Source organism: Haemaphysalis longicornis, unplaced genomic scaffold (assembly GCF_048455015.1).
Source record: "Haemaphysalis longicornis isolate Haplotype H1 unplaced genomic scaffold, Haemaphysalis longicornis Haplotype H1 scaffold_5, whole genome shotgun sequence".
Classification (NCBI taxonomy): domain Eukaryota; kingdom Metazoa; phylum Arthropoda; class Arachnida; order Ixodida; family Ixodidae; genus Haemaphysalis; species Haemaphysalis longicornis.
The window spans coordinates 104240758-104266875 of NW_027526385.1; the positions used below are offsets into that span (position 1 = coordinate 104240758).

Genomic DNA, 26118 nt, shown 5'->3' on the forward strand with positions numbered 1-26118 from the left:
AGTGACGCAAGATTATTAGACGTTAAAAAGATATTAGTGTCATCTGCATACATTATCAGTTGTGGTGAATGGGGTATCGAAACAATATCATTTATATATGCAAGGTAGAGGAACGGTCCTAAAATGGAGCCCTGTGGGACACCCTGTTTCAACATTAATTTTGAAGGCATTGTGCCATCAACATTCACAGTTTGGTAACGGTCTTGCAAATATGACTTAATAAGATCGTGGGCAATTCCACGTACACCATAAATGAACAACTTATTAAGCAGCAGGTCATACTGTATGGAGTCAAAGGCTTTCTTAATGTCTAAGAACAGTCCAAGCGTGTATTTTCGATTTTCCATGTTAGCTAATATTGCGTCCTTGATAAGAAGTAACGCCTGCTCAGTCGAACGCCCTTTCCGAAAACCGTATTGACTGTCTGTTATTATACCGTGTATATCAAAGAAAGAAACGAGTCTGTCCAAAATAACACCCTCAAAAATTTTAGATAGCGTTGTTAGCACGGAGATAGGGCGGTAATTTGATGGGGTTTCTGGATCACCGCTCTTGAATATGGGAGTGACTTTTGCAACTTTTAACTTTTTTGGGAAGACACCAGTGCTCAAGGTAAGGTTTATTATATATGCTAGAACTTCGGAGATAAACGGTGCAATTGACTTTATCTCGGACGGCCCGATGTCATCAACTCCTGCTGCGACGTTTAGTTTAAGCTTTCTTATTAGTGATTCTACCTCCATAGAATCAGTAGGCCTTAAAAAAATGGACTCGGAAATACATGTGGCAGATGTCGTAGTTTCAGCATCATCGCTATCATTCCAGCTGTTGTATGAACCTGCGTTCACAAAATGCGCGTTCATAGCATCAGCTACGGCCTCCCCACATATGCTCCTACCGTCTAGTGTAATTGTGGTCATTTTGCGATGTGTTTTCGTTTTCCCGGTAAGCCTGTTGACCTCGTCCCACACCTTTCTGGGGTTTCCCTGTATATATTCAAACTTATTGTGGAAATATTGTTCCTTCGCTTTCTTAGGATCGGTTGTCAACATATTTCGGTATTTTTTATATTTTGTAAACAATTCACCATCGCTCTTTTTAAGATACTCATGATATAATTTGTTCTTCGTTTTTATTCTGGCGTATAGGATTGAGCTCATCCACGGTTTGCGAAATTTCTTTGTTTGCTTGGAGGTACATTTTTCTAGGGGAAAAGCAGCGTAGTGACAATCCTTTAATATGCCCTCAAAAACATCGTAGGCGTTCTCGGCGTCACATTGCAGGTAAACAGGGTTCCAGTCCGCCGATTCAATCGAGCGTAGGAATATTCCTAGAGCTTCGTTAGTAATTTTTCGCCGAAAATATACCCGTTCGTTATTTACGTGTTTGTTTGTAGCAAAAGAAGGTAGTAGAAAAAATATTGGTAAATGGTCGCTCAGGTCGCATGATAGCACACCACTGCGACATTCGTGTGGACGCATGTTCGTCGCGCATATGTCTAGTAAAGTAGCACTGTGCGTAGTTAATCGTGTGGGCACATGGATAAGATTTGCAGCATCATAAGTACATAATAGAGCATTCAGTTCTTTCGCATAGTTATCATTACAACACAGATCAATATTAATGTCACCCAAGACAACATAAGAATGCTTTTCACATATTGAAGAGGACAAGAACATCTCGAAAAATTCTAAAAAGTTGCGTTTTCGCCCTTGCGGGGGTCGGTATAATAGTAGCACTATCAGTTTCGATAGCCGAAAAGCCAAACATTCCACATCTGCCGAGATAAAGGAAAAATCATGTAATACTTCAGAAGTCAGTTCTTCTTTGAAATAAACGGCTAGGCCACCGCCTCTTTTGGTTTTGCGACATAAGTGCTCGGAACGATAGCCATTCAAACGCGGCGCATTATCAGGGTTTGTAACCCAAGTCTCTGAAAAGGCGAGGATGTCGTAGCGCTCATTAAAGGATTCCAGAAAGAGGGTAAGTTCACCCATTTTGTTTTTTATACTTCTGATATTCATATGAATGACTGAAAATGAAGTTCCAGGACTACAGAATTCACGATTAAATTCTTCTGTGGTGTAGTAGTTACCACTAACGTCCGAGTTCGTCGCCATATCGCTACAGCGTAGCTATCATCCCGTTGAAGTCCCGTTTTTTTTTTCCCCCTTTACGCGATTTTGTCCAGGTCAGCATGGGTCGAAATTTGGACGCTTTTTGCTTTTTCGTCTTTGCGTGCTAGCACTTTGCAAGAAGCCGTCCAAACAAATTTCCATCCCACTTCTTTTTTCTTTTTGATCGCCGCAGAAAGCAGAGCCTTAGTTGCCTGAGTCAGGTGCTCGTTTACATAGATTGCATCTTTCGCTTCAATGCCCAGAACAGAGGTGTCTACTCTGCTCTTCCGGCATTTTGTCAATATGCTGTCTCGCTTGCTGCGGTGAACAAACCGTACGATAATGTTTTGTGCATCCGAATTCTTTGTGGGCACCCAGTGACACGTGTCGATGTCCGTGCTATCAACTTTGATGCCAACGCTCTTGCCTATATGCTGGATGACGGTGAGAGGGTCGTTGTCAGTTGGCACGCCTTTGATCTCAAGATTATTAAGGCGTTGGTATCGTTCTAGGTCCTCGCACTTGTTCGCCAGCCTGTCATTCTCAGCTTTTAGGTCCCTGTTTTGCTTGACAAGTTCATTCATTTCTTGTCTCAGTTTTTTTATTTCTTCAGTTGCCGTCTTTACGCCATTGCAGACGTCAGTGCAGAACGAAATAGACTTTTTCAGTTCATCAAATTCCGCCCTTAGATCACGTGTGAACTTGTCAAACGCTAATAATAGCTCACGCATGTCCTTCATGTCTGTAACATCTTTTTCAGGAACCTTGCTACTGGCTCCCCTTGTGCCGTCTTTCCCCATCCAAAAACTGACAACACCGCAGTGAGTTCGGCAGCAGTGCAATCAAATACGACCAGTGGGGTAGTTAACTTGATACTAAATTGCTCACCTGCAAAAGGTGGAAAGCGTAGTTTAGGCTGGCGTCCCTTGTGCACTGCCGCCGAACTGAGGGGTGCGTCCTTTTTACTGCCTTTTATATTGCAGCAGGCCTAGGAGCGCAGTCGTCGCCGTCACGTGTTGAAGCGCACGTCGTAGATTCCGGTGGAAGGTGACGACCGAAGTAGCCACCACCGACGGTGAATCCGAGATTGCGACGATCCGCGTCCCTTCTCCTGCCCAGTCAGGATGCGCAGGAAACCAGTGCTGCAAAAGGTGGAAAGCGTAGTTTAGGCTGGCGTCCCTTGTGCACTGCCGCCGAGTGCACAAGGGACGTTGTGTTCTTCCATATACTAATAGTGAGTTCTTCCATATACTAAAAAAAGTGTGGTTGATACCTCTGTCATAGGAATCGGTAATACCGGACAGTGAAATGTGCAGCGAAATCTGCAGCTGCGCATGATTTGCGGGTAGGCAGCTTTCTTGTGGGTGTACTTGCCGAGCTACGTACTGCTGGCGGGTCGCTGCAGCAAAGGTGTACTGGCGTCATTTCTGTGACGGATACGACGTCAGTGAAATTTTGTTGTATACCTTCATAAAACAATTTCGCGTTCAATTATAAAACCGGAAAACGAACAACCGAAAGCGTAACGTACTCTTTGTTTCTAAAGGTTGCTTCTCCGCAAGAACACTCTGTGTGCACGGGTGCACCCTTTACAGGCCGCTTACTTCGTTGTACTGGCGTCACTTCAGTGACGGATATGACGTCACTCAAATGTTTGTGTATCCGGAAATAAAACTTTTTCGTGTTCAAATTCTTCTGGACCCTCCTTCTGTCGCCGCGCACGATACTCTGGAACCGGCCATACACAGCTTTGCTAATAAAAGGTCCACGCAGATAAAATACGTTTGTTTTATTCGAAAGATTTTGTGTTTTACAGTGCCTGAGCGCGTGCCCGGAAGTAAACTATTCTTTATTCACTGCGCGATTGATCAATATAAATTAAAACTTTTGATTCTCCCACAAATCGTGTGTTTTGATGACGTCAGCGATGACATCAAAGTCAAGGGTCTTCAGGGTAAACTGGGTGTGAAGCGGACACTTGTTTACATTTAGTTAACCTAGATGGCGCCACCACACCGTAGCGGGCCGTTTTCTGTGTTTGCTTTGTTCTGTACCTGGCGTGGTTTTGTTCGGGGGAAAAATAGTCATTCCGTGAAACATGGTGCTCGCTCGACAGATATGGTCTCGTAAGGCGTCGTCGCTTACACCAATCGGCCAGTGTAGTCTGAGACAACCCGAAAGAGCTGCAGTGCTGTGCACCTAAACAAGCAAAGTGCGCGCATTACCAACCATAATACACATCGGTACATTTATGTTCACACCTGCTTTCGTAACCTCCACGGTTTATACCACAAATACTACGGCTGTAAAATTAATGTACCCTAAATTTAAGCGCATATAGCTCCTTCGCCAAGCTTATAAGCCCTGCCTAATATGCCTTTGCTTTTGCCGGCCTCAACCAATCGCAGAGCTGGCGAGCAGGTTCTGTTGCGGGAAATAATCTAAAGGGTCGCATGGCCCTTCTTTGTTTTCCAAATTATATGACTCATTTGGGTGAGTTTACTTTAAGAATGGGGTCAGTATGATTCTAATGGGGTAACTTTCGAATTAACCAAAGTGGTGCTTTTTTCTGCATAGCCTCTTTAAACACCTCTACGCGCGTAGGCTATGGACATGCGAAGGCGAAGTTCCACTAAGGGGAAAAGAGAAAATAAGAAGCATCAAGTTTGCCTATTTTTGGTTCCTAGAATGCGCTCAGTTTGTGAACAATTCACGTTTTCCGAAATAGCCCGACGTCGAATCTCTTTGGGAAAGGCTCACAGAGTAGGCTTACCATTGATCGACAGCGCCGCTTTTTTTCACCTCCCAATTCTATTTCCTTCTCTCAAACTCTACGATTTACAAACTTGGCCGCTAGTTTTTTTCTAAAGCGTGCTTTTCTTGTTGTTGGTTATCCTCGCTTATAATCCAGATCGCGTTCACGCTGCGCCTAATTTCCCATTTTACCCAGCGCGGTAGTTCAGTGACTAAGGCGTCGTCATCCAGCGACCAAGAACGTGGGTTGGAGTGGCCGCTTTCCGGATGGGGGCAAAAAGCAACGCCACGCAAGCGTACGAGATTTAGGCACACGTTAAAGATCCCCGGGTGGTAGAAACTAGCCCGGATCCCTCCACTGCGGTGTGTCTCATTGCCCAGGTGTACATTCGGAGGGTTACAAGAAATGTCTGTTTTATTTCCAGGCTTCATTGTTTCAACAACACCGAGACGGCTAGGCAGCCAAGAGACTAAGTTTCCCTTCCATACTCGCGTGCCTTCGCTGGTTAGGGGAAGCAATCTAAGCATGGTAAACAGTTAGCGCGCACTAGGCGCTCCTCATGGTGGATTAGGCCATATTCCACTTAAATGATTTTTTTCCGCCTGGAATTTTCGCGGACCTAATAAAACCGGTCATGTGACACCACCGGTATGGAACTGCAACATAGTTTCTTCATGCAATATCGGTGAAGTCTTCGAGCAGCAATCAACTCGCGTCTCAGTGGGACCCAATAAAGGAAAATCAAATGGCAGCTCCACCGTAACCACATCCACTTTGTGTTACTGACACTTATTCGCCATTTATTAGTTTAAAACGCTTCCGCTTAACTCAACCGCTATTTTTAGTGGCGTCATTTGGCCGTAGTACAAAAGAGAATGTTAATTACAGCTCTTTCAACTGTGTTATCTCGGGCCATAGAAGTCATCTGCTTTCAAATTTCTGGTTTGCCTCTCTAGAGAATATATTTATAATTTATTCTCTTCCGCAAAGACTAAATTTCGTAGTTGATATAATATCCTTTACGAATGTTACTAGTTTTATATGTTACTAGTTACTAGTATAAGTATTGCCTTTCTAACTGACGCTTTCAGCAATAACTTGCGTGTGGATGATTAGTTGTGCGGCGACTGGCCGGTAAAAAGTTTTGAGAATGACGCTGCGCGGTGGTACAAAGCTCGATTATTATGCCTACTGCTTTTCCATGCAGTGTAAAAAAAAACATAGCTAATTGTTAAGCACGATACTATTCGCAGGCCATCCGGCGCTTAGGAATCCCATGCACTGCTCCTTGCTTTGCGGCATATAAAATGAATCGTTAGATTTTCTGAACACCTAAGTCATGGCTTTGCTTCGCAGGACATCGAAACATTGTTCAACTGACATAACTAATAAAAGTGCCTCGGCGTCAGGATTTGCCCCGATTTCTACGAAATCAAGTGACTCCTGCAGTTTTCCTTCCCTTGATGTAATTTCCAGTAGCGCTCTCTTCGTCTCCCTGTATATCGTGGTTACATTTTAAATCACTATACTACAATAATGTCTCATTTCGTGAACTGTGTTAGAAAGCACAAAACGAACAAAAATAAGAAGTAGCAGCACCAAAGCAAGAGGAAGGGCTGTAGTGCATCGGTAGTGTATTCTCTGTGTTGTGCACTTACGCCGGGCTTTTTTCGCGATGACATCAAGTACGTGTATAACAGCTCTGCCTAAATGATTGCCCTATTGACGTTTCTGCGTGTTTTGTACCACCCCAATGCTAAACGCCTGCTAAACTTTACTTGTCCATTTGTGCAGTTCTCAAGGGTGACTTGATGCGGTCTTTTTCTGAAGTGGGAGCAACAATTCATGACAGACATATTCGTCCGTGCTGGTCATGCCACGCATAAAATGTAAGGCAATACCCACCCCTTTTGTATTTCCATCAGCGAATATCGCCGTTCATATAAACAATATTTGACGCGTATCTGCTCCTCTCTTTGCAATTGTTGACGCAAGACGATAGTCGACTGCCGCCCCTGGAAAGTAAATGCATCCCTTGTCTTTCCCGCTCACCTGTCATGCTGTTGCTGTCCCCTCTCGTTCCTTCCGAGATAACACGCTAGAAGTTTGCTCAAGTCAATTTAAATTTACCGCGTTCCACTGCTCCTAGTGGGGTGCACCCGACCACAATGTTTATAAAACCTTGTTCCCCTACTCCACGAGCGTTCCAAGGGGAACGCGGAACGTCCAGTGGAACCTTCCGTTGCTGTTGCAACAGCAGGTGACGGTTTTTCTGCAGTTTAGGTATTTTATTTGCTATCGCAAAATGCAAGAACCCGTAATTTTTAATATAGGAAAATTGCAAATATTACTCATATGCGGATTTTCCGCTTTTGTTTGCGTAATGTCATGTTCGTGTTGAACGACGTTGAAATGTATGAACATTAAAACCGGAGTTAGACGTTCATGTTTCGCTGTGAGTATATTCGAGTATTGCGCAGCACGCGTTCAGTATGGCCGGCCTGTTGAATTGAGCCAGAGACAGACACACAGACAGACAGGCATACAGACAGACGGACCAAAATGCTTTCGTTCAAGTAGCCCAAAAAAGAATATAGTATTTATTAACACTGCTAAAATTTGAGCTATAAACAATCTGATGAGCAACCAAGCCGGTGTCGGGCGTCCCTAACAGAAACAGCTCCTTCATAAGGGTTCCATGCATCAAGCCGTTCCATGCCACGCGTAAACTAGGCAGTAGCGATGCCTTGCCAGTTATGAAGTGTTCCACACCAGAAGACGTAACAGCTGGTGCCTAATCTTTCAAGTTGCAAGAGATGGTCTTCCTTGTCAGTGCACAGGTGATGGTGAAAGCGGAAGAATGAAACGGAACGAGTGAATAGACATGCACATAAAATCCCTATTGTCGTCCACTATCTAATCACGCGATGCCAAGTGCGACTAGCCGCGCAACTCGTAGGAGACACATCGATACTATCGAAAGCGTTCGGGCTGGTCGCAAAGCAAAGAGTCCCAAGCTACAAGATTACAAAACTCTTCAAAATGTGACGCGCCGCAAGGTGTCTGACACGTTTGAGTGGATGTTGAAGATTAGGCCTTTACAACTGATATGTGTTTACATGACTTCATCCCTTTCTTGTATAACCCCTCCGCAATCTTCAACCTTCAACAAAAGTTTAACATAAATGAGCGTATTCCAGTGTCTGCAAACTTGCGAGTAGTAATCTACGCCCTATTGAAGCCACCAGATGCGCGCAGTGTGGTGCCAACGGTTCATTTACAAGGCGTGGGTGAAGGGGAAGCATGGACGCCAGCCGCTCTCGGATGCCAGCAGGTAATTTCTACGGCCAATCAATGGAATATTTCATCCTAAAGACGCATACCCACTTACGAATCGGGAACATCGCGCCACGCGTGTCTCAATATTAGGCGGTGCTCACAGTTGCGACGAGGGATAATGCAACTGCATTTAGCGGAGCTGTTACCCGACCTGTACGACTTATTTGGTGCCGCCACTATTTGCACTCAAAGAAAAATGTATTACGCGCAGCGCGGCAAGAAGATGTAGGAATCACTTTAAACACATGCTACTAGTCTGGAACACTGCTGAAAGCATTGCCGGTTGCGGGAAAAGCGGAAAATAACGAACTCGAGGAGAGTCTTTCCAACGTATTATTGCAGAAAGAAATACACACGTTTGCTGGTACGCCACAATATTCGCATCCCGGCCCAAAATTTTCGCTTCTTTTCCCGAACGCGAAAGTTCTCACTCTCTCGAAACTCTACGCCACTCGCGATACACATACACAAAAGCTGTTCAAGTCAACTCACCGTCCAGCTATCCACATAGCTAATACGGACACAATTTGCTTTTACAATTCAAAAACGTTTCTCCGCGCTGAGGAGCCCCACGCTGTGCGTGGATTAATTCACGCATTTGCTGAAGCCCCTGACCAAAACATGGAAGCGGCTTAGCTGAGCTAACCTTGGACATGCAAAGCAAAATACAGGCTTGGTCTCGTTGAGAGTTGGTTTAGCTTGTTACCTTTCATGTAGCCGTATTGCCGACCACGGCTCAAGGCCGTTCTGTCCCGTGCACCGCTCACAGAAGAAGGGCCGGCGTCGCTTTCATTCTCGTCGAACGTGGCGTTTCTCTTTCATGGTAAATGCGGCGTAAGATGAGTCACATTATGCGAGACGCCTGAGTGGCGCATGCGTGGGAAGCTGCGGGTTCGGTCGGCTGTCTATCAGCTGAGCGGCTGCTCGGTCGCCGCCGCGATGGGGGTGGCCACGATGGGTGCAGAGTAACTTAAAATGGGGCCTTGCGCGCAGCGCCAACAGCGGGCACGGCGAATCACGCGATGCGCTTTGAGGGGGGTGTCGTTGGGTTTGTGTCTTCGGTCAAAAGGTCACCTTGCGCATCCTCCACGAAATCGCCTGAAGAAAGTATTAAAGCTTGGCTTTAAGAAGCGAAGCACAAGCGATGTTGCTTGCTGGGCCTACACGACGGGCCCCGTGGGCCCGGTGGCGGCAGCGGGGGCTCGCCGCGGTTTGCATTGCCGAATGTAAACAGACGTTTTATTTCCGGCTACGTCAACGAACTCCCCGGCCATGATTGACTATCAGGGTTTGCGGTGCCGTTAGTGCCGTCGCGAGACGAGGGAAGTCGGCCCAAGAGCGATCTGTTCCGCCGTCGCAAAGGGACGAATAGCGACGGATGGGTCATCGCTTTGCGACGTCGCGTGACGTCGCGTGACGTGGCAAATCGCCAGTGGAAATGTTCCTTAATATTTTGTTTCCATTCACGACGGCAGCTTTTCAAACGCAGGCGCACTTCGAGATTTCGGTAAACTAAGATCCGCAGGTGTCAAAATTGATCCGGAGCCCTCCATTAAAGCGCGCCTCATAGGCCAGTTGTAGCTTCGGCGCATTAAAACTCATAGTCGATCAACCACTCCAGCATTTTAGGCGCCAGCAGCTCCGGCGCAATCTGCTCCTACGTACAATGGCCTTTGAGAGTGTCCCTCATAACTCACCTGAAAGACTGCGGCGAGGGGAATCGAGCCACTTTATATATTGAAACAGCATAATTTGGGCAATATGAATGATGGCACTGGCAACCGCATGCCTTACTATTTCGCATGACCATGGTCATCATAACGATAAATTACCTAATGCACTTGCGGCACCAATTTGTTAGGTCAGCAGAGCAAGAAACAAGCACCACATGACTGCATCAGTGAGAAACCACACAGCTTGGGCTTTGCCAAGATATGTGTAGTTGCCTTTTCAAGTCCGGTATATTGACTTTTCCTTTCGGGAACGCTTATCCACGCAAGGGCAAAAATTCGGTGCACGAAAGCGGCGCTAGATCAACATACACAGAGTGTGACACGCGCACTGGCCAACAAGATCTAACACATGTCTTTCGCGTGGTATGGGCCGGACTTTTCTCGTTTTCAACATATCCTAAATGCTTGTATCCGCGTTGTACTTCAACTTCTTCCCATCTGACTTTTCCAGCCTAGAAAACGGCAACAATATTGATTTTTTTTTAAATGTTACTGTTCGATTCAAAACGAAATCGATCATTATGCTACTCGTTTCAGTGTTCGAAAGCTTCGAATGAAAGCTGCGTTATTAATGTGTAGTGTTGAACGTCGTGACCGTTTGCAGCCTTTTATATTTGTTCCAACCACGTAAACACTAACCACAAGAAATGCATGACTTACAGCGCATAAAAGCTTAACTTCAATGTTTCCGTTATACTACAGCATCTTTTTAAAGATTTGTTAACCTCTGAATTGTGCACTTCGTTTAACGACTAATACAAAGCTGAGCCCGAATTACAAAAAAAATATTCGAATGTCTGAAAGGTTGATGGTCTTGCCCACGTTTGAAGTTAAGTTTCTCGTCGGGTGTTTTGACCAGACTACAAAAACATTTTTTGGAGAGCCTGTTCTGCACGCTACTTTTTATGATGTTCTTTTACCTTCCAAAGCACGGATGCATATTCTGACGACGGTTTGCTAAGATAAACGCGTATTCAGGACTCGGTCATCCCAAATAACGCGAGAAACGTATTCCGAAGAAAAATACAGAAGTTTCCTCTGAAATTTGAACCTAAAACGGGATATGTTTAAGGTAAATTGACAGGTGTCCCAGTTCACAAAGTACTATATAATAACAAACTTTTGGATTTTAGTACCAACTTTCTAGTCTTTATTCATTTAAACTGCCTTTTTTCCGCAAAAGTCTGTTGTGTGAACTTTCGGACTCCAACTGTTTTCAAGAAGCCTAGTTTCTTTGCTATTTTTTATGCGTTTGACGAAGACGACAACAAATTCGTTTCTCTTCCCTTAAACAATAACCAACGATTCTGTGTCCCGCTTTTCAGAAGCCCATTTAGAAATTAATGCCAGCGATTGTATATCCTTCTGTAATGAATCAGTTCCCGCGTTGTTAAGATGTAAGGTGAAACCGTTAAATCGCTGTTTGAACAATAAACCGGCTCCTTCGGAGGCATGATAAATTACACTTAAATAACTGTATTCACCTTGTTGGCACACCGCGTGCACGGCGGAAGGGTGCGCCTTCACCCGCCAGTCTTGAGCAGCAGTGAAAAAGGCGGGAGCGATGCAGCAGAAAGAGCGGGGCTGTCGTCATGTGAAAGCCGGGGGGGGGGGGGTGAAAGCCGGGGGGGGGGGGAAATGTGTTTACTTAGGGCGCAAGAAGTAATCGCGTGGGATTGTTCCTCGTTCGTGATTTGGGTCTTTGAATGTTTGACGATTGATTAGACGTACCTACAGTGAAGTTTGGACGACCTTTGAGCGAAGGTTGGGAACACTTTTAGCGATAATTGGACAAACTTTTAGCAAAGGTTTCGACTTCATTTTGGCGCAGGTTTGATGTCTAAAAGATTTCTCGCTTCTCTCATCATCCTTTAGAAAGTGATGGTAAGGTTTTGCCCTAATGTTATTACAAATGATCCATTGCACCCCTTCGCCTCTCCGCTTTTCATACCTGCCTTTCCCGTCCTCTTGTTACTCCGTACGTTCAAATCCTACCCTTCCAATCTGTCGCGTTGCAATCCATTCGACATGTCGCTCTTCGATGCCAACCTCTTTTTTTTTCCGTCTCAGTGGCCGAAGTCTTTTTACTAACATTTCAACCTTACAGTCGCCGCCCTGAAGTCGTTGTGTTTGCCCACTATTGCTTGCGATGAGGTTGTACCTTCGCTTGAGCTTCCTTTCACTTCCCTGACCATTTTATTCCCCTCCTCCAGCCCCGCCGCTTTTCATCTTTCCTTCTTCGCACCTGCTTCCTTCCATCTGGTATGTCTCCCTCTAGTAAACCTTTTCTCCTTGAGGTCCCGTCACCGTTGCCGAATGTTTATCCGCCCTATCGTCTGTCTGCTCAATTTCACCATCATAATTTGCAGTCACTTAACTCGATTTCAGTCTACTTGACCCTATCTCTGCAAGTGCTCATCCCCGCCTGATTTTGCAACACTTGTTTTTCTCTCCCTACTTTTTCGCTCCTCTCACTCCTCTTTTCCCTTCTCTTCTTTTCAGTGCCCTGCTTTTCTTTCTTCTCTTGCTAAGTAAAAGTACTGCTTTTTGAATATTTGTCCTGTCAACAATCATGCACTCTCCTCCTCCCTTCTTACCCCCATATTCTTCAACTGCAATCCTACTCCTCCACTCTATAACTTCCATCCAATGCTGCCCGTCCACTCGTCTCTCCCGCTATAATCAATTTCATATTCTCTGCTCCTACCTTTCGTTTCTTTTCCAAATAATATGTTCCCAATAAACCCTCGCAACACATCTATATCCTCACCAATCACTAGCATGATAGCCCGGATAGCTGATCAGTAAATATTTTGGGGGCAAAAAACGGGAACAAAACACGTAAGCACAAACAAAGACAAATATAAATTTTCTCGTTTTTTTGTTTTTTGTTTTTTTTATTTCCCAAGTTTCAAATATAGTTGAAGTGTAAAATGCAAAAAGAAAAAAAAAACAACACGCACACACAGGAAATTCACAAGACGGGAGCTGACCCGTAACTGGTGTGTTATTGGAACGGAGAGCAAATATATAGACGACACGTACTGTCTGGTGTGGGGAAAACAAACATAATTTGAAACATCAGATAAAACATGGCAAAGGCATATCTCAAGCTTCAACAGCTAGGTGGCATCCAAAAGCACCTTTTCTTCCTCGTGCAGCGTCACAAAAGGCTGGCTTACACATTTGCCCCGACTCTTCTTGATATAGTTTTCAACAATTTTTCGTTTCAGCTGGTCTTTATCGGGGGTGGGTGTAAGCCAGACTTCCCTGATGCTGTACAAGGTGGAAAAGGCGCTTTTAGCTGCCACCTAGATATCCCAGTAGGTCACACGCCTTTATCCTGTTTAACCCGATCTTTAAAATGTTGTATTTTTTCACCATACCAGATTTACGTTCCGGGTACCCAGTTGTGCTTCTTTCGCCCAAAATACTACTTGTGAGTCAGCGCCTGCCTTTGGGAATTTCTTCCGCGTCTTTCGTGTTTTAAAGACGATAGTCTTTCTTGGGATACTTAAACTGAGAAATTTTGACCTGTCTGTATATCTGTTTATCTTTCTGTCTGTCTCTACGTCTGTCTGTCTGTAACTCGATTTAGCCACCTTCCAAAGCAAAATGTCTACTGCGCAATTGTCTTATACAATCACAGCAAAATGCAAACGACTAAGCCCGGTTGATATGTTCATACTTGTCAAGTTTGTTGAACAAGAACAAGACATTACGCAAATATAAGACAGGAAATTAGTACTCAAGCGATATTTATAGTGTTCCTTTATTAAAAAATTCTGGCTGCTTGGTTTTTCAATAGCAAATGATATTCTACATCTACTGCCGAAAACCGCCGCCTGCTGTTTCCCGCGCAACCTCCTTGCCGCATATGAGAAATCACGCGGCAACCGCAACGAAAGGTTCCACTACACTCTTAGTCGCCTCCCGGATGGCGTCCTATTTATATGCGGTGGGCAGTCTCAATACCGTGATATAAGAGGCCCTGACAGACTTCTATTCCGTGACAAAACCTCAGGTAGTTGCATCACGCTTATAAGCTGCGCCAACGGCCCGTGTCACGGCTATAAACTAGCAGACAGCCTGACGCCAGGAATAAAATAAAAAAGGGGGGCAATCGTGAAGCTTCGAGCGATATGCGGGGCCTGCGGCGCATGCGCGTATTCCTGCTCAATAAATAGACCGCGAGCTTCTTTTGCGGTGGCCGACCACGCGCGCCCAACGGCGCGGCGAAAGCCGAAAAACATTCAAAAATATCTCGCGCGCACATGCGCAGTAGTAGTGGAAAAAAGTTCACGCGCGGCGAGTTGTGATACGGCGATCTGTCTCTATCGCGTACGTGCGACAAATTTCACCGGGAGCAAGTTGGCGGCCCCCGCTTTGACTCTTGCTCTGTGTAGTTCATACTTAGGTCCGAGCCTTCACACTTTCTTGACCACGTTCGCTTCCGCTGACATCAAATGTGTGCTTCAAGGTCAGTGTAACAGTGGAAACAACTGCAAATGCGATGGGTTTATTAGGGCCACCGGTCACACAAGCCAGGCGGCGGCGCCATGTCTAGCCGGCTGGTGTGTCTATTGCGGGCACAGCCCGGTTGAATACGAAAGGATAGGCAAGTCCCTGGATTTCTTGTTTTTTTTTTATTGAGGAGTGAGGGCGCAGACTGTAAGAATTTGTGTTTGCAGACAACTAGTAAAGGCCATGAAATTATGCCTTTTTCGTCGTCGTAAGAAGCCCGCGCCAAAACCGTTCTGCGATACCCGGGGCCCTACGGTAAATTTGACGTGATTTATATATAGAGGAATCGGTTTTCCTGTGCGGCGGCCGTTTTGGGATCCAGGTGAAAAATGAAAACGCTTGCACATGTAAGGTGCTTCCGTTGCCGTAATGAGTACCGTGGTTTCATAAAGAAATTACATTTTTTCCACGCGTTTAATTGTACAGGTCAAGGCACATAAAACCCAGTTTGAATTTTGTATTTTCCAATATTCCATGGCCTCTGCTTGTCATTTTCGGTAGGCGTACCAGAAAGTTGTGTAACGTTTTTTCGTAACTAGGTTTTCGCGTCGTCGTTTCGGCTAGTGACTTTTCTCGCGCTTCGAGTAGTCTACATTCTGTGGCGATTTGTAAACTTCATCACGGTGCGCTTAAGTGGTAAACTTTTCCCATGAAGCAGCATTCATGACTAACACCAGCCCCCATCTTGCTGTGTACGCCACAGCTGTCGTCTGTCTGGAGTGCCAACTCGCGGTTTGCAGAAACATGATAGCATTGGCAGCGCAAACGCGGCGCGTCGCCGGCGTGAAGGTCGCTCGAAGCGGTGGCTTCTAATGTTGTTACAGATGCGCTGGCTGTTGCTCGGTGCGCGCAGTTTACCTATGCTTTAGCAAAAGATGTTGCTAGCAATTTTGTTCCATCTTTAACAAAATAATTTGCGCCAGTCTATTGGTGGAACTTGTTTCATAAAAAGAAACTAGGGCACATTACCTTCCGCGTTTGACAGCGAACAGAGTTTCTTTTCGACGGGCAATTGATGTGTCTCCGTCAAATAAAATTATGGGAACGTTTTCTCGCACGCCTTTGCACTGAAAAAGCGCTCAGTCTTCCTATGTATATGAAGAAAACGTCCTTTTGAGAGCGTTTGAATCTACAAGCAGTAAGAAAGAAATAATTGCCTAAACTACAGCGATACACTTACCTGATTTATATTTTCACATATCTGCTAACGCGTTGGGGATACTTCTACTGTGCCCCTTCAGGCTATACTGTTTTACTGCCGATAAATAACACCACCCTTTTTCACCTGGTCACTTATTCACCTGCCGTTTCTTTTCCTCACGCAGTGCCCACACAACAGATTGCTGCCCGTGACTCAACATTTTTGAAATGTTTACAACGGTGTTTCCAATACAGTGCGACGAAATTCCAGAAGCAGCAGCTGCCGGGCCAAAGATTGCTTGGGGCAATTCTACAAAGGCCATCTACATCATCGGAAGTGGTGTACCTCGACCATAATTGAAGCCCGGAGAATGTACTTTTTCTTTGTTTGGTAATATATTACATTAAGGACAGGAGATAACCGTCAGCTTTAAGCCAAACGTTGGGCGTTATACAGTCAGTAGCCAGCAAAAAAGACGAGTTTCCTCCCTGTTTTGTAAGCAGCAAGCTGTTGAAAATTCTTTAAATTAAAACAATAATTTTATCTGGACAGGTCATTATTTGCTCTTCCACAAAAAAGATTTTCATTTATGTGTTCCATAACGGCAATCTGCTAATATTTCTATTTATTATTTCACTAAGTTTTTTGTGTTCACATTTGTATCTTGGATATCAAATAAAAAGAAAACATCGTTCCTTGGACATGGTGTCATTTATGTAATTTTCATCTCACACTTGTGCATGCTCATGAATTCGAGAATGACAGAATACTTAACATTTACATACCCAACTCAGTTCTCTGTTCCTCAGTGGCTAAGGCATTGAACTGCTGAGCACGAGGTCGCGGGTTCGATTCCCGGCCGCGGCGGCCGCTTTTCTGATGGAGGCGAAAAGCAAAAACGCCCGTGTGTACGAGACTTCGGCGCACGTTAAAGATCCCCAGGTGGTGAAAATTAATCCGGAGCCCTCCACTACGGCGCGCCTCATCGCCTTCGTTGCGTCGGCGCGTTAAAACCCACAATCAATCAATCAATCAATCAATCAATCAATCAATCAATCAATCAATCAATCAATCAATCAATCAATCAATCAATCAATCAATCAATCAATCAATCAATCAGTTCTCTGTTCGTGTCCCAAGCTTGTATGAGTAGACTACCACTTCAAGATCCGGATATGTTAAGGTATACAGATACTTGCTTTACAGCTTTGCTTGTAACATGGCATTATGAATATAGGGAGCTTTTTATTTCGTGGTATGAGCATTGAGGCCTGATAAATCAGGTGACAAAACAACGAGGTTATGAAGGTAGAACCTCATTGACTGAAAACTGAGGTCATGAAGATGTTCCAGAAGGGCACAAATTAAAAATGTTTTGGGGTAATTGCAGCCATTGTAACCCATTTATTTGTGGCATTGGTTTATATGGTCTAAACTTTCGACACAAGGGTGCGTTCATGCCAAAGTGCTATTGTTTTGGTGAAGTGCCTTGAAAATGTTAAAAATGCTGAACCGCGACCTTGCGCTTCTGCGTACAATAATAACTCGCTAATAACGGAAGCGCGAATGAAACGAGACCACTTAAAAAAATTGCATAAATTCAGAGAAATGTCTATTAAAGCGCAGCATTCTTATAGCGCTCTTCTTGAGTGGGAGTCTTTTAGAGAAAATTTTCTTGGTTTTACTAAGTCCTGTCCGTTCAATTATCTCCATTTACCTTATTATAACGATCACAGGTGTTACTTGCGCCAAATCTGCATTTTTTTGTAAATGAAGGGCGTTACAAGGCTTAACATTTTCCGCAATGTTATATTTTTCTTGTTCTTTAGTTGTTCAAAATTCTGTTCGGCCAATTATCTCCATCTACGCTATGATAACGATTACAAGTGGAATTTCCGCAAAATCTGCATTATTGTGGAAATGCAGGGCATTATACGGTTCGCCATTTTCCGTCATTTTTTTATATTTGTCTTCATTTTTACTTTTTTTAAACGTTGTTTGACCAATGATCTTCATTTACGATATTATAACGATTAAAGGTGGAACTTCCGCGAAACCTGAATTTCTCTGGAAAGGCAGGGCGTTAGAAGTTACACGGTCGAGCGCTTATCCGGTCTGCGTGAGAAAACGCTAAGAGATTCTTTGTGTGCTAGCGATCCATAAAAGAAAACGCATTATCTGGCCTTCCAACGGCTCTTTATCTCTTTACGCAGCAATTCTGCAGGCGTCACGACACAATGGTAGGTAGGGTGAGTGATTTAATATTGGTTCATTACATCACCAGATCCGTATTTTACTACCGCCCCCTATTACAAAAACAAAGGTCAAGGCATGTAACCACACCATCAGAAGAGCTACGACGAACAGAAAAAATTCCATAAACCATTTCAGGTTTGGTATACTTGCTACTCGTGACGAGACAGCTCTTACTTTCAGTGCAACAGTGCGCCTTACGTGTTAGTTATTTGCAAGTATTGTCATGGGGGCACTTTCCACCAATGGCCAAGAATACGTTCGGTAACAAGACAGAATAACTGTTATCAATTCCGTTTGCATCGATGGAACAAATCCCCGCACAGCGCATGTTGGAACGGGCACACAGCATGGCAAAAGGTTTCCGCTCGTACCAGTGTACTTAAATTCTCGCAAACCGTAGTATTATGCCTGTTTGGTAGAGTGAATCAAAAACGGTGGTCGTAAAGAAAGCCACTCACCGCCGAATGTGTTACTTAAGATTCCTGCTTGACGCGCAACAGCATGTAGAATACTTATAAGCCCATGTTTGCACTTCCCAGCAGCCCGTGGGTCGTGGCGCAGTGGTTATGATATCAGGCTTTTGATGTGTTGTAGTAGACCCAGGTTCGATTCTCCTTAGGGTTACGTTTATGTGCTTACATGTCTCGGATGATGTAACATGTGTTAGAGCGTTCTTCACGGGGTGATGACGTTGACCTGTCATTGCGAGCGAAAAAAAAAGTATGAAATCAATTCTGTCCACGCGGATTTTTTTCTTTTTTTTGGTGAAAAGCAAAAAGGCCGCTTATTTGAGGGGCCGTATGATGTTGGAGCCGCTTCGTAAGCGGGAATAGATTAGCATAAGGGGCCGCGTAGAAAAATTGCGGCCAGCAGCCCGCCGAACACACGGCCCGGCGTTTAGGTGGCCCTCTAGTTAGGCGGCCCTCAAGAGGGCCGCTTAAACGCGGGGCCACGTGTTTGGCGGGCCGCTTGCGCTCGAGGCCGCCTGAACCACGCTTTATAAGCGGCTTTAAATTGACGCGGCGGCCCGCCTGCATGCGGGTCGTATAACCAGGAATTGACTAAGAGTGTAGCTATGTTCCACGGTTTACTTGGAACACACGTGGAGCACGGCAACGCGGTTATATAAGCCTTGAAGTCGGCCGCCTCGATTCAGGCGCCTTTCCGCTGTATGCAGCGCTGGCATCAAAGAACCCCGCCTGTAGCAGTGGAACGCGCTGAATTCAAATCGCCTTAAGCAAACGTTTAGTGTGTTTACCTTGGGATAAGACTGACGGAGCAGGAACAGCGTGAGAGGTCAGCGGGAAAGCAAAGGGGGGCATTTCCTCGGCAAATGTCTGCAAAGTTTATAGTCTTTTGACGACATTTTCAAAAAAAGGGGCACATAGGCGACCAATTTTTCATGCGCCGTTACTCTTCAAAATGAATGCACAACAACTCAATTGATTGATTGATTGATTGATTGATTGATTGATTGATTGATTGATTGATTGATTGATTGATTGATTGATTGATTGATTGATTGATTTACGTGCCGCCTGACTAATTTCGACCAAGTGGGAATCTTTACGGGCGCCAAAATCTCTAAAACACACGAACATTTTCGCTTTCAGCGTCCGTCGAAAATTCGGCCGCTGCGAACACCCACCAAAACCTAAGCGATAATTTGATATTGTGGATGAAAGGCATGAATGTCGGCCGTAAAGCAAAAGTGGCCAGAGTGCAAAGCTCGGGGCGCCATAGGGTTAACTCGTGTACCCTCGGGCGGAATCCTAGCCCAATCTTCTCTCTCGGTGTTGGTTAAGCAGTTTACGTTGCTCATTGGCAAAGATGATGCAATTTTGCTCGCTCTCTAGCCTAGACGTTACCGGGAAACGTTTCGTTATAGTTATTTTTGGCCTGATCCTTTTCTTAGAGCTGAACTTTTTGCACGATCGGGAGTGCCCCTTACAGCGCGCCATCTTGGCTCAAACAGGCCATCAGACGGCCGCATTAGAATGTTTAAGGGTAGGCAAGCGCTCATCGGCAAGCCTGTATTATAAAGTGGTGCAGGACCTACATCTCATTATCGGCTTATGAAGGCGCTGGGACGAGACCGACGTTCGCCTGTTCCTTCCATGGCTACACATATAATTTTTTTTAATACGTTGGTCCCCAGTGCTTTCAATCATTGCTTTGTTTTCTCTAGTTTTGTTGATGTGTGTCATCCGTATTTAGTCAGGGCCGGCGAAGTCCTGCAAGACGCGGCTTTATAATACTAAAAGCCGCTGCACGTCACTTTAGAGGAGTGCTTGAGTGCGGCCGTATGGTACTCTAAACACAACGTTCTTTATATGTGAGAGACGCTTCGTAGGCCACGCTTCGCAGCCGATGTGTTTGCCGTCACTCACCGTTGCCTTTTTTATCTCCGAGAGCCACGAAAGTGTTTGCTGTAAAACATGAGTTGAGTAAATATGCACTTTTATTTCAAGCACGCACTGCACTTCTTGCACTTAGCTTGAAAGTTCTTCATGGTCAAGAGATGAGAAAAATAAATCAAAACCAGGCCCCAAACAGATGCCTTCCATATCATCCTTATTAAAAAAATCCTACATGCGTTTGGAGCAAAAAAAAAACACCTTACAGCGAAGCAAAACTTCCCTGGTCTGCAGACATTGTTTTGCGCCTTCCGGACATCCCCATTAACTTCCAGGTTTATAACGGCTCCATACCACTTGCTTTATAGAAGGGAATGATACAGTAGAACTCCTGACAGCGCCGCTGAAAGCGCTGACTTCGTTATGGGCCGACCTGCGCCTGAGCAAGCCCCAACTTTTCGCTCTATGAAACATGTTTAAGTAGAGCGGTATAGGCTGTACAACAAAATATTGACCTGTCCTGTTTGGTCTCTTTGTTCTCCCCACTATACCGCGGTACTTTACCGTCTTTCACAGTTCGAACCAATTAGCCCACATTTTTGCATTAAAAAGTGCTCGCTCTACCTTGAGCAATACATTTTCTGACAATACTGGAACCACTATTTGCAAATAATATCGTCGTAAGTTTGGTGAAAACTCAAGCTTATCTCGGAAACACCTAAGAGCACGCCTATCCTTGCGCACCTTCAAGAATGTGCATACACGAAGGTCCCACGTCTCGTCAATTTTACAGCGGACCTGTTTAGGCCGAGCAGTATTCGTTCGCCGCACCAAAAACCTCGAAGGTCGAGGGTAAGTGGCAAGCTGGCCAGGAGCCCACGAGCAGGGATTGGAAGTGGGCGGCTCGACAAAAAACGTGGTCAGGGAGGTCCCTGGCATCTTACCTGGTACCTTTACGCTGTGAAACCACCAGCCTATCTATTCGATTTAAAAATCATCGCCATTCGGGCCCTCAGCATTTTCTTCGGCTTTGTAGCGCAGGCGTTGGCTTTGTACTTGAATGTGAGTTCTAGCGCGTGCTAACGCAATCTGCTTCCTGCTGAAGAAACGGTCTGGCCCGGCCAGTCATGGAGAAGGTTTGGCAGCAAATTCAGAAATAAATGTAGGTTGCAACAGCCAGGTCGGCGACGAATTGAAAGCGACCACCAGCTCTGCTGTTTCTCCAGCCTTGCACCCGTACTGCAGCTAGGCGATCTTTTTGGAGCGCAGCTACTAAGGGCCTACTCCTGTGGTTTGGTGTCGCCGTCAGCCTCGTTGTAACCGAGTGAACAAGGATGACACCAAATATAGAGAAAAGAGGAAAGCGGAAAAGGAACGTATGGCAAATGTGTGAGGGAGAGGGAAGTATGACGTGGCTTTGCGAGGCATAATCTACAATGGCGCCGCCTTACGAGACAAGCGAGAGAACTAAGAGGCCATCCCAGTAGAGCTGTGAGGAATACGCAGGAGGAAAGGACGGTGAATGTGTAAGGGGTGACACGCTATGGCGAAGCCGCTCGAGACACACTCGGCGGCGACGATGCGCTCTGAGATAACACCATGATTACCGCGCATCGTCATGCCTTCGGAGGAGACAAGATCACATTCTCAGACGCAGCAGCTATGCGCTGTCGCCGAGAAAACCGTAGTTCGCACGGTGAACATACCTTGCATTAGGGACTAGCGCAATCGTTAGGCAGTTTTACAGCAACTCTCTTCATCACCCACTTGTGCAGTTTCGCGTCGTCATTGGTGTCGTTGTAATTAAGCTAACGAAGAGGGCACAAGAAAAAAATAGGCGCATAGAGCGAGCGGAAAATCTAAAATCTAAAGTATGGCGAAGTTGTGGCGGGGAGGCTGTGAGTCGAGGCTGTGAGGGACATGCTTGGCGGCGTTGACGTCCTGCGGTATAACAATGAAATACCGCGCAGCGTCGTGAGCTCGCTGATAGCGCGATCATTTCCCGAGATACAGCAGCAACGTGCCATTCGCCGAGAAGGCTGCAGTTCGCGCTGCGCCTAAATTTCGCACCGGAAATATTGTGATCATCAGCCATTTCAGCCGTTTTGTTTTATTCGAATTTGTTTTGTCACATTGATGCCTTTACAGAATGAAGTCAAACGGAATGGTTTGCTGCCATCAGCAGTCCTTTGTCCACAGTGAAAAGTGCGCAGCCTGAAGCGCCTCATACAAACAATGGATCAGGCGGAAACTACAAAGACGCCGGAAAGGTGCCATCGTAATTTGAGACTTTAGGGCATTGTTCCAGCCAATAAAAGCAACACCTTTAAATTTTTATTTGGAGTACTGTGAGAGAATTCAATTAAAGATGGAGCGGTATCTTAAGCGGAAATTCTTCAACATATCCTATTTTTTGAGTCCAAGCTATGGGTGGCTCTTGCCAGGATTACATATACTAACCACGAAAAGTTCCTCGCTCTAACTCCCTGCGCATGGCTGACTTTTTGTGGGACTTTTTTCTACTTTTTAATAACCCACCGAAACCACACCTACATATGTAACTGCCCCCACTCTGCTAGTGTATCACGTGGACGTCTAAGCGAGCCATGGCAATGGCCGGGCAAGAATTTTCCACGGAATGCCTGAAAGGCAAGGTGAAAATGCCTATTTTGGAAGTTAGGATTGGGCCCACTTGTTTGGCAGCGGTTCTTTGTTTCGCTTTCTGGTAGCATCGAACAATTTATTGAAGACAAAACTTAAACCGAAGATATTAAACCCTGGCCGGTCCTACGGCGGTAACAACAAACGTGTAGTTGAAGAGACGCAGACAAGCCTGAAAAAAATATTCAACCTCTTTGCCAATACATGTTGAAAGGTGTCAGGTTAACATTGAAGGAAATACATGCACTGCTTTTTGTCAGCTTACTTAGACAGACAGCACGTTCGCCATGAAAGCAAATATTTAAAACGGGCACTTCGCAAAAGCCTACGCACACACCCTGTTTCGGTGTTCTGAACGTGGTGTAACAATTTAAACCTTAAAATAACTAATAGACCATCAACCAGGACGCTCGAAACAGGAACGTGTGTCTGGGTGGGATGCGTTGTAGAGATTCACGGGTACGCTGAAATAAAGACAACACAACTGAAGGCTTCTTTCAATATGTGCTCAAAAATAAATCATGCTTAGTGTAAATGACAGCAGTTGAACGTTTGGCTGGTTGGAACACAACTGAAGTTAAAGCAGCCAAATTGAAGGCGGAAAAAAAGGGTCAAACAAAGCGCAAGCCCTTTGTCTCCCACTCTTCCTGTCCCGTTTAACTGTGTTGCTTGCTTTGAAAGTGGAATTGAGAATTGCCTCAGAAGTTACGGCGAGCGGCAATATGGACTTCTCTTACCGTCTGCGGCTGTTCCTACAGTCGTCATAACTCCTAAGCTAGGGGAACCAACCTGTTGGGGAAATGCCACGCGTCTCGAATTACGTACTTGCGTTAGCACCTGCGCCTATTGTTACAAACTAAATGCCGCCCTAATGTCTCGCGATAAAAGCAAGTAGTGCAAGGATGGCATCGGTGGTAGCATGCATTGCAATCCGATGCCGTCACCGAAGGAGAGTTTGCGAATGCACTTCGCATCTTAACACAAAAGGGTTGCGCTTGGTGAAAGCCAACTATGTAAAAATATCAAAATAGGATAAAAGAGGGCAATACACAAGACAAAGGAACGTAAATGCAGTTTTAGGTGGTCAACCTGCTGAATGACCCTAAAACCATCCGTTATAGTTTTATAGCCTGCCATCATTGGAATAAAGATATATGTCTGGTACACGGCCTGACCCTTTTTTTGGCGTGATCGTATGCTCTGTTATTTGTGCTTTGAGTTTACTTTGGTTCGGTGGGGACTATGACACAGCAACGGGTAATGCTGCGGAACTCGAGCTTCGCTTCTGTGAGCTGGCGCTACGCACTGAAGGACACAGATCCTGGTTTATTAAGCTAGATTTGTACGACATTGAACAGCTCACAAAATCTGAACAGGCACGCTGTTTGTTATTCTTCCTAGTAACATTTTTTTTTTCAGATTTTAGTTTCACACGGATTGCAATGAAGCGTGAATGAACGCGTTATATGATGCTGGGTAGCTGTGGCGAACATTCTTGGTTTTCTTTCACTTGCATTTTGTACACATTTTTGGCTGCAAGCTGACGAGAGCAAAATAGTATCCTGAATTTTTCTAAAAAAATTTCCGTTTTACCACTTTCTTTAGGTACATGAAGCACCTTACCCCTGTATCTCTATTTTATAGGGAATCAAGAAATACTCCTTTAGGTACACAACTTCTCCCACACTTCGCATATTTTGCGGTTACAGCAAAAGCGTAAAAGACCATGAATTACTTAAAATATTAATAGAGCACAAATCAGCTGCTGTGCTGACTAGGGAGAGAAAGACTTTGATTTAGGTATTTTGCAAGAGACATCTCATCCCAACTATTTGCAAAATATTTAAAGCAGTTGTTAAAATCTGCAACTTTTTTAATATTCATGTTCGTCCATGCAAGCTTGAAAGTATTGTAGATATTATCCTGGGTAAAATGAGTATTGATATTGCTGCCAGTACGTCGCATTATACACCGTTTAGTTCGTGTTTGCAAATCATATAGCCCGCTCGACAGCAACCTGTCGTGTTTAGGGGTCAAACTAATCCTTTCTCGACAGATCTCTTGTATACATAACACCTTGTGCGAGTAGTGTTTGAGATTTGCCCCATTTGTTCTTCAGTAGACAAACTTTGTTTCCCATTCATGCCGTTTTCTCCGGGCGTACGGAAGGCAGTTCGTTTTTTAGCAGTTAAACTAAAACTACCACTTTCCTTGCGGTACAAATTGCATTTTAGGACGAAGGTGTTTTATGCCAGGGCACACAAACCTTACCGGCTTCATATCCGTCAAGGAAAGAACATCACCAAAAAAAAGGTCCATTGGCGTGGTGGCGCTAGTTTTCCAGCCCACGATCAATCTGGCCGCAACGGCTGGTGTGAAGCGCTCTACCTACTTTGCCATTACGTCTTGTTTTATTGCCTGATCAGACATTGGTACAGAGCAGATCCAAAAGGGCGTAATGCTAGAACCTGTAAGCCAGCCTTGGCTCACAGAGAGGTTTTAAAACTACCTAACACACACTAGATCATCCAGAACAGGCAGCCACTAAGGAGGTTCATCGTCTACACGAAGCCCCCCCGTAGGAACTGCACACTTTCTTTGAAGTTTTTCCCTGACTGGCTGGGTGTTTATGTGCTCATTTCGCACGGCCATTTTCGTCCTCCATATGGTATGAAGACTGAGCACCATGATTAGGTCATACGGTGCACCACCCTCACTTTCCACAGGCAGGAACCGAATACCGTTAGGGGTTCTAGGTAACTCCTTCGTCAACGTGAGCTAAAGGATGTCTCAGTGAAACACAGGGTGCCAGCATTTATTAAACACATGAATAATCGTTTCCGGCTTTTTACACAGACTACACGTAGTTGTTCATTGGATGGAAAAACCTCTCTGCTAACCATACATTTACAGGTAGCGTGTCGCTGTGCATTTTTAAGAAAAATGACTTCATATATGGTTTTACGGGAATTTTTTCACCCTCTGAGGCATGAAGTCACGGCCGGGTAGCCGTACGAACGTGCCTTATGTCCTTTCCTTGAACTTGTGCATTTAGTGCATTTAGATGTTGCTGCCATCTAGAAGAGGTGAAGCGACGTACTGCGTCATGACGCTAATGAGCGCCGATAGTTGGTGCCTCGATAGGGCAGGGTGTTGCTGCGGAATCTGCTGCATTTACACGTGCGCCGCCTATGTGGAACACCGCTCAGCTTTTGGAACGCCGCCGCCGCGTTCC

The 26118-nt window shown here is 45.1% G+C and overlaps 1 long non-coding RNA gene across 1 annotated transcript; it reads left to right on the plus strand.

Moving 5' to 3' along the window:
- The first annotated feature begins 2457 nt into the window (after window positions 1–2457).
- LOC144139352 (uncharacterized) lies at window positions 2458–3262 on the plus strand. Its single transcript, XR_013316157.1, has 3 exons — window positions 2458–2561; window positions 2878–2938; window positions 3101–3262. It is a non-coding gene; the product is annotated as an uncharacterized LOC144139352 (long non-coding RNA).
- Window positions 3263–26118: the final 22856 nt, after the last annotated feature.